The sequence below is a fragment of the Opisthorchis viverrini genome, assembly GCF_000715545.1.
Source record: "Opisthorchis viverrini unplaced genomic scaffold opera_v5_116, whole genome shotgun sequence".
Taxonomy (NCBI): Eukaryota; Metazoa; Platyhelminthes; class Trematoda; order Opisthorchiida; family Opisthorchiidae; genus Opisthorchis; species Opisthorchis viverrini.
In genome coordinates, this window is record NW_008751772.1 from 9,414 (window position 1) to 19,290 (window position 9,877).

Sequence of the window (9,877 nt, forward strand, 5' to 3'; positions counted from 1 at the left end):
TATATATATATATATATATATCAAATTTTCGCCAGTGGGAATCCAATACGGCGAACAGCAGCCAATTTAATGGCGGCCGTGGATGGAAACGGCAGTGCGCCACATCACTGCTTACGACACGTGAATTCTTGTGTTTATGTCTGTATCGAATTGATCCGAATGTTTTTTGTTGTATAAGATGGTTAAACTGGCAACCAAAACATGAGATCTAATTCAACCTACCCGCCAAACCAATTTGAACATTGGTGTAAAGCTCCTTCATGAAGCAATCACTTCGAGTTCGAAGCGGTCTCGGAACCTGGCTACACAGCTGTGCCGTTCTCGACCGATGACCAAAAACTCTGTCGTAATCCGAGTATGCTAGTGGTGGAGTCATCCTCAGGCATTATGATGTGGAAGAACAAAATTCAGGCCATCTTGTAGAAACGTATTACCGAATCCCGGAGGTCCACTGGCGCTATACCCGCGATTGTGGAAGAATTGCATTTGTCAAACGCCATTTGACGAAACCGGAACGCCTAAGAGCTGCGGGCCGACCTATCGTCAACTGTGTGTATATCAAGTCGAATGAGAAATGATTTTTCCCGATGATCACAGACAAAAACGTTAGGGGAATCCTCATCATCATCATCCTCATCATCATCGTCCTCCTCCTCCTCCTCATCATCATCATCAACATCATCATCATCATCATCGACAGCATGACATCAGTAATCAATACCGGTGCTTCACTAACGTAAAACCATGATTTATTTGAAAGCCCTACTGTAAAGAAAAAAATAAAAGCTGGACGCGGAATGGACTTGATTCCAGCTTACTACAAACATTCCGAGGTGCCTACACCTCCAGAAATTCACTGGCATTTCTAGTTGAGCTTCGAAAGCCCCGGGGTTGACCCATTAGACTGTTGAACATCCTGTGAAATAATTTTTTTTAATCAGAATGACAAAAGTGCCTTGCCCATTTCGAGATCGTCGCATAATTAAATCAGCTACGATTCTTCAAAGCGATCACGTTTGAAGCAACCACAAATCCAATCACGTGGTAAATACTTGAAACCCACTGGGTAGTCATCGTTTTCGAAAAAGTTTGGTGACAATCGGTAGATTTATTGCTGGACAAGATAAGCCGAGTTGACACGTGACGGTGTGGTTGTCAATCTACTTAGGATCATTAGAAAAAACCGGGGGGTGCGGGTGGAAACTCCAACCGACCAAAGGTCACAGCATCCCTCCTTCACAACTTTCTTAGCACTAGCTCACCCACAGACTGACAGAAGGTTCGTACGAAGTTCAAGAGGAACCATCAAATGAACCGAACCAGAAGAACTAGACCCTAGACTGGACCCAAACACATGTAGGTTTCCCCACCGACCCAACACTTGTTCAACCACTCTAACACACTAAAATCCATCGGCCGACACCCAACAGAGATTTAGCTTGACTTAGCTGATTGGTTCTCCTTCCGCCTTAAATCTCGAGCAACCTCGGAACCTAGTCATTTGGCCTGACGATGCTTTTGTGTCAAAAGCGAAACGCTGCCCAGCAATAAATCTACCGATTGTCACCAAACTTTTCGAAAACGACCACAAGTCCGTTTTGATCTCGGTCAACTACTGAGCACAATCTCAGTTTGCGAACCGAAGTCATCGCGTGTAGACGCTTCATGCACGAAGCTGCCTGCCTCATGTTAATTCAGCTGATTTCTTTGCCGTTCGACAATCAAAGTTGATGGTCGATTGCCACCAAAAACTGATTAACTAATTCCCGGTGGCTTCGTGAATCGACTATGCAGATTAGAGTGTGTAATTTATCGCGCATGTAAATTTTCTGGTTGGACTTTCTAAAGTGCCATTGCAACATCGCTGAAGGACAAAGACACGACGAGAGAGTAATCGTGTGCCCAGCTCAGACGGGGGTCTAGTCGGGTAGACAATTCCGTTGGATCAAAACAAGTTTGAAAGTTTGCTTGAGCAAATTTAAAGGGCCATTAATGAGTGCGCGATTCAGCAAAGATGATTGTTGTGGGACACAGTCTCCTTAATGCCTTCTTATTACCGTGAAACCCGGTCTGGAAGGCCGCCTGATCGCCTGGTGCGCTTGGCCAAACCAGAAAAAGTCAATGAACGTGCGAACCGACTGATCTATTGATCTCTGTCGCGTACAATCAGCTCAAAACAGTGACACTAAGAATACAACTCATCAGTCAAGGTCGAGTGAAGGGCAACCAATGAAATCTGTCCTTCAAAGAAAACGGTTATTCCATTGGCTGCTATGTAGTCTCGTTACGTTCGGAGGTTACGTTCGAGCTGGTTCCCCCTAATATGACAAAAGGAGAAATCTGTTCGGCACCTTCACTTCCTGTGGTAGGTTTTCAGACCCCCTGTTTGTGCACTTCACAAACCTGGGCACACAATGCATAATTTCTGGTCAGTTTGGTCTGTGTTTGCGGTATCTGTTAGGAATGAAGTGAATGGCCAAGCGCCAGAGCACTTGGCATGTAACCGCCTCAGTTTGACGAGCGAGAGCATTCCATTACACCTGATTAATACGCGGAGCCACTACCTGGAAAACGAGTTCCAGCGAATCGCAATCAAGCTGATTGGACGGATATTTCCATGCCTCACGTTTGTCCCTAGGTTTAAGCGTTAAGTGCTGATAGAGTTTGACGGTCCCAAACTCACCGTGCTTCCACTATTCCAGCTTCACCAGACAACTAACAGCCACTAGTTTAAACCTGACTCACGTATTTTCTCTTCTATTGCAAAGAGAGGTGGCACTTTTCAAAAACCTTGTTTGGTGTCCAAATCGAGATAGTTAAACGGGTCGCTTAGTCGAGTGATACCTTTTAATGCCTAGATCAACAGGTCAAATTAGATGCTACTCACAGCAGAATGAGTGGTGTGTGTGGAATTGTTCAAAACATCGAATCACCGACATGCGCGTAGTCACTGAGGATTTTGACTATGAAATATGTTCATTTTGGAAGTACGTCGGCATGTAGGCTGCACTGCACACTGTGGGTACGTCATTCAATGGAACAGAGAGTGCGTGCAAGCTGCACCGAGAAAAACGGACCAAGCTTGATGTTTGAGAGTGTCACAGTTCCGACAGGTCTCATTTGGAAATAGCTCACAGCTCAGCAGTTTCTCCGTTGCTGTTAGTTCAACCATCCTGGAGTAGAATTCTTCAGGAAGATTTCTGGTGTGGGCAGCGAGCGAGATAGAGTCACGTGGGATGAAAAACCACAGCTAAGTAAGACACAATTGCTGGCGACCTGTGAGAACAAGCGTTAAGAATCACAATGGCATGTATTAACAAAAGTAACCCGGAGAAGTGTAAAAGTTTCCCATATATTTTTCGAATGATACATCTGGTAATCAGAGTGCTCTCGCACCCCTACTTGTTCCAGGTGAATTGGTGTAAGCCAGAATATGCACTGTTCACTGATACTTAGCCAGATGGAGCTAAGGGTACTGTCCACATTTCCACGAAACTTCACGAGAAGACGTCTCGGAAAATGGTGGCATGGATCAACAGACTGGCGTCATATGGTGGATTTGAAGATTTGAGCTCGTCTGGCACCCACGGACTAACTCTCAATTTCTTTCGAATGTAAAAAATCGTTGAAAATGGTTCAACAGGGGGAAATTGATACCTGGATTGAGAATACTTAGCCTTCCCCGTATCATCATCATCATCATCACCATCATCGTCATCATCATCGGAATGGCGGTTTTCTTTATTAGCTACAAAATACCGAATACGAGCTGAGTATTCTTGAACGGTTAGTACCCTCCAAAACCCACTAAACTAGGCCCGTTCAGGTAGAGAAATGAAAGAATTTTATCACTGTGTGATCCCTACGAGTTTATTTCGATACGGTAGGTGCTAAAGCTGGAAATGCGAAGAGGTTGATTTCAAAACTTCCCCGAAGATGGAAATTCAAACCGGGACACACCAAATAAACAAATAAATGAATAAATAATAATGAGAATAAACCTGAACCATCAGGTTGTTGTGCGTCAGGATGCTTTTTCGTGATGGTGACCAGTCCGTGTGGAATCTTGCGGCACGCATGCACAGTTCATCGTTTCAACTCGGAATTAGGAGCAGACATAGCAAAACAACAGTTATCACAGATTACTTACATGGGAATAAGTAGACACTCGTTCAACAGCAGTTAGGGATACCACAGGGGTAAGGGGAAGGCTACTTCAATCAGGGTGGTCTGGTGAATTTTGCGATTGCCAGTTTTACTTGCGGCGACGAACGATACTCATGCTCTTCTTCACTCCCCGTACCACTCTTTTTCTATTTGAGCTTCGCGGTTTTTTTCCCTTTTGCTTAGCCATCCGCGAGGCGCTGTTGTTGACTGTGTTGGCATTGTTTCGTATGGCTTTGCTGGAGCTGCTTCGCGATCGAGATCGTGACATTAATCGGGCCTTCTTGACGGCAAATTTCTTCCCCGCGCCTATCCTGCTGGTTGAACGCTTATGTACCTTCAACAGGCTGGACTTTAGGGACTTTCTATGCATGCTTCGTGAACGAGACAGATTCCGTACGCGAGAAAGACTTCTCGGTTTGACTGTCTTGCTTCGTGCTTCAGAGGTTGGTGCGACTTGAGTTATCTGACTCGGTTGATCAGCGTTATTGTTGTTCTCCATTACTTTCAGCTGATTCGTAGCGGATGTTCACGGACGGACGGCGCAGTGCTAGCGTGTTTGAATATATTGATCGCACAGAGCTCCTAGGCAGTCCCAATCGATCAGTTCAAATGGATGGTCAATGCATCGCTCGTAGGCCAGAAGGTTTTACGCCTTAAAATGCCAGAGCTGACTAATGAATGGCGAAACAAACAAACAAATGAAAAAAACGGAATGAACGAATGGTTGGTTGATGTGCGAGTCTTGACTGTGCTAGCGCACACTGCGCCTTGAAGAGCATTCACCATTGTTTGTCCTTTCTTTGGTTGTTGGTCCTTAGACGCGTGTTCCCATACCAAAATCTTTACATACTTTGGGATTCACCTCATCAGACTGGGACTGAACTTGGCATGATCTCGAATGAGACGTTTCTCTCTTTTCTCCCATATTCTCCTGTTACTCTTTCGCATTCATCGCTTGCACTCACTTTTTATGTTTGTGACCATGCTCTTCAAAAATAAATGATAATAAATAAACGAAGCAGTGAGAGGATGAGGAGATAAATAAACGAATGAGTATGTTAACGAATAGATGAGCCTTGAAATTCGATTTTGGGACACAATGTGAGCTTCATCTTCATTTTTTAAACACACTGCGCACATCACAGCACTATCGAGTTGATGTGTATATTTCATGTAGCCTTTTTCTAGCGACTGTCGGCGATCACACGGAAAGCCATCTTTTCAGCAGACCTTGTCTAACTTAGGGTCAGTGATGTAATCTCAGATAACTTGAAGGATCGTTCACTTCGTCAAGGACTAAACTGTCGGTGCAACTCGCCTTCTGGGATGAGGACCGCGTGATCCTCACTGTGCCTGGTTGGAGACACGACAAGATATGGCTGCCAACCGATGTCAGTGGCGTGCTTGTTGTCAGTTTCTATCCAGATTGCCTGAGTGAATGTCTGGAGGTATAGGCACCTCGGAATGATTGTGTTAAGCTAGCACTAAGTCCCTTCCCCGTCAAGTTTTACTCTTTTCTTTACAATAAGGCTTTCAAATAAATTATGGTCGTAGGGCAGTGAAACATTGGTGTTTGAACACTGATGTCACGCTGTCGATAACGATGACGAAGCCTTTTAACGTTGCTTGAATTCTGATGACTTTATTCGCGGTATCCATGAGCAAACAGAGCATGTCGTTGAAAGGTAACACTTCACATCGTTCAGCAAAAGAAATCCTCTTTAAAAGTTGATGGCCTCACACTGTTCATGCCCATTACGGGACCCAAGGTTGAAGTTCCACACAAGCATTCCGACGGTGAATGCTTGGTCGCTCCCCCTACGAGATCTCGATCGATAAGCATTTCATGGCAATCCGGATACAAACTGCTTCTGTCACCTCTCTCGAATGAATTACCAAAGGTAAAGTTGCGTTTGAACCACAGGCCTTCCGAACCAGTAAGTTGGTGTGAAAGCTATCAGAAGAAGGGGAACGGTCAAGTCCACCCTATCACTTTTGGATTTGTTGATGGCTGAGCCTATCATTCGGGTTCCTCGAAATCTATCCCAGACAGTTCGGTTCACCAGCTGTAAACCATGTGCACAGAATGCGTCGCTTCCAACTGCTAGTTTCGGACACCAATAAAATGGGATAGCAAGGGTGACTGGAGGCGATTGCATGGTCGGTTAGCTCAGGGAACTTGCCAGCTTGTATCAACAGGCGCGCCACTGACTGCGTGACTAGGCCATTTCCGCCGGTGCCATTAACCGTTAGTGAATTGACTACTGGGGTCTGTATCTAACGAAGCGGCAGTTGTCAGCCCGAGTGAGTTTGCATACTTTTTCTTATAGGTTATACACTTTCCACCTTTCTGTCGCCTCCACTCAGCACAGGGCTGAACTTAAATAGCTCTGCGGGGCAGACGGAGACAAGACTACGGTTGAGGAGGATTACGGGGCGACTTTTTAGTAAAACCTAGTTCTCGTAAAAGAAACTACTCACAAGGCTGCTGAAAACTGTTCGACAGCATACGGCCGGTTTCGCCCTTCCATTTCGGGCTCATCAGGTAGGCGCGCGGTCGCCGAGTTCCCGTCATCCTTGTGTTCAACTGGAACCCAAATTGAACTGTTTTCGAGAAATACATTCACTTGCAGATCTACTTGGTTTGCACAAGAAATACACTGCGATATCTCGAGTATCGTGCCAATTGAATCACGAGTCGGCCTGTGTGCAGCACATTCAGTTGAAGAATATTATAAACGAGGGATTCCGTTGAGTCTCTCGTGAAAACCACATTGATTTGCAAATGAGTGTATTTCTCGAAAACCCAGTTTGTTCATTCTGAGTTTACCAAATCGGCTGGTACTTCTGATTTCAGCCAAGACATGCATGGACGGTTCAAAACCACCGCTAAGCTCTAGTGCTCGCTATCCGCATGCATACAACACAGAAAAGTACACAGATTTCTAAGTCCTCAGAACAGCGATTCTCTTGTACTTTCCGACAGCAATTCGACACCACGAGTCTAGTTTCTTGAATGCATAGAAGTAATGCCTTACCATGATAACGTGCCTGCTTTACCAGCCCATCCACCAGTCCGATATTGAATGCGACCTTTGGTACACGTGTTTTCATTCGTCTACATATCTAAACTTGAAATTCATCATAAGTTCTGGCGAGATTTCATTTGGTCAGTTGGATAATGGTGAACGAGGCAGAGACATGATAGTAAGTTATCGTTCAGCTTTAACACCCTTTCGGTGTCTAGCTGCCATGCCACCCAAAGGAAGCACAAGGCCTAATATACTGCTAGGTTGTCCAAGCCTAGACAGCGTGAGTTGAGAGGCGGGCTCGAACCACGGACCATCCGATCAGTAAATTCGCGCTCTAACCACTTGGGCCATCTCGCCCCCAGGATTTGGATGGGTTTAAAGAACATCGATTACGCGAAATACACGGGAGATTCACTTGGAAACCAACTGTTTTCAGGTCTAGGATCATGGGAGAACCTTGCCCTGGATACAGTCACCTGCGGAAGAGCCACAAATCGAGACGTCCGTATATCATTTGTATATACGTCACAATCAAAATGGCGTTTCGCACAACGTTTGACACGCACGTTTACATGAACTTGAGGCAGGGGGCACAGTATCACACGGAGAACTAGAGGGATTGACGGAATGCTGGCTGACGCGCTCAACACATCTCGCCGAACTTCAGGCCAGCATCGGAGTTGTAGGTTCATCTAACTGTACGGAGGGGCGAGATGGCTCAAGTGGTTAGAGCGCAAATTAACTGACCGGAAGTTCCGTGGTTCGAAACCGACCTCCCCTGTCTAGGCTTGGGAAACCTGACACTGTACCAGCCCTCATGCTTACTTCTGGTGGCATGGCAGTTAGGAACCGTAAGGGGCTACGGTTAACTGTACGGAAAACGGCGCACGCAGGTGACAGGTACATCACTGAGTTCACACATTACTTCCTACAAAAGCACCGCGAAGTTTAATTATTCATTTAGTTCCTCACTACAGAATGGTTGGTCGACTAGACCGTAGCTTGTGTGTTCGCGTTTGGTTTGTTTTACTCTCTTCAATCGTTGAGAGACGGCGAAAAATATGGAATGCCTCTGCATGCTATCGGCCAATCTGAGGATGTACTGTGGCGCATCGCAGAAAGTGTTGCCCCCTCTGTACAGAGTTCAGCTGTAACACCCGCGCTCGGTGCGTAGCTGTGATGCCATCCAAAGTACGAAGGCAGACAGGGGCAGTTCAGATTGTGTTCGAACAACGGGCCTACCGGCTAGGAAGTTCGCATCTTAGCCACTAGGTTGTCGCGAGCTCTGTACGGAATGAAAAAACGTGTCTTTCTTTTCCCCCGGTGTTCCTTTCACATCCCGAGATTATTTTCACTTCTGCACTCGATCACATGACATTCAAAATCTGGATGTCAGTGATGGGATTCTCTGGGAAGAACATTCTGTCACCGAGACCATTGAAAGTTGTTTTTCACCGAATTCTTGGAGCGAAGTCGCCAGAAATTCCAAGGATGAGCCTGAGAAAATATCGGCGATGTATATTGACAGTCAAAACTTGGTACAGGAGCGCCGAATCGGGTGGACTGCCGATAGTTCATCTGTGACACCCTTCCGGTGCCTAGCTGACATGCCAACAGAAGGAAGCACAAGGGCTGGGATAGTGTCAGGTTGCCTAAGCCTAGACAGAGGAAGTCGAGAGGCAGAGGTCGGGTTCGAACCATGGACCTTCCGGTCAGTAAATTCGCGCTGAAACATCTCGCAGCCCGCCAAAGAAACCGTTGCATTGTGTCACAGCGCACGGAATTGGGCAGCGCTGCTGCGTACCGTGATAACAAAATAACCGTCCACCTTTTGATGCTTAGCTCCCATACCACCCAATGAGAGCGCGAGGGCTAATATACTACCAAGTTGCCCAATCCCGGACAGGCGGGTCGAGATGTCGCAGTTGGGTTCGAACCATGGTCCATCCGGTAGGCGATTCGGAGTCCTAATCACTGAGACACCTCGGATTCTTAGCTGCAATTTTTTCATGTGTACGTATAGGTCTTTAGGACGTCGTGCTGAAGGACACATTATTCTAGGCATCGACGTACGAACGAAGGTCGACCAATTGGCGCCTGTCTGTTTTCCATTTGCGAACGACTGACGTTCCTATCCTAACAAGGCCCATAATAGCACAAATTGCAACGCCTTAAAAGGTGTGAGGGCGAGATAGCCCAAGTGGTTAGCGGACTTACTGACCGGAAGGTCCGTGGTTCGAACCCGATCTCCGCCTCTCAACTTTCCCCGTCTAGGCTTAGGTAACCTGGCAATATCCCATCCCTTGTGCTTCCTTCTGGTGGCTTGGCAGTTGGGGTGCTACAGCCGAACGATTTTTTTCGAAAGGTGTTACCCGGATTCGATGACCTAAAAAGGACACACGACACACACTTCCCAACTCCAAGGTCTGGTGATCTACTGCTTCAACTTCACAGCACATCCATGCCCCAAGGAAATGTAGCGAACGGCGACCGAAAGCTACGCGTGTAATCCCAACTTCCGTGATGTTCACGCGATCAGAGTAAGCAAGGTTGTAACACTACTACTAATAAAGTCGGTGAAAAACCTGGACAGTCCATATCAGGAAGGCCAGATTCATGAAAGAAACCTCAGAGCGCCCGGAACCTACTGCTCCACCAAAAACTCAACAGGAAATCCG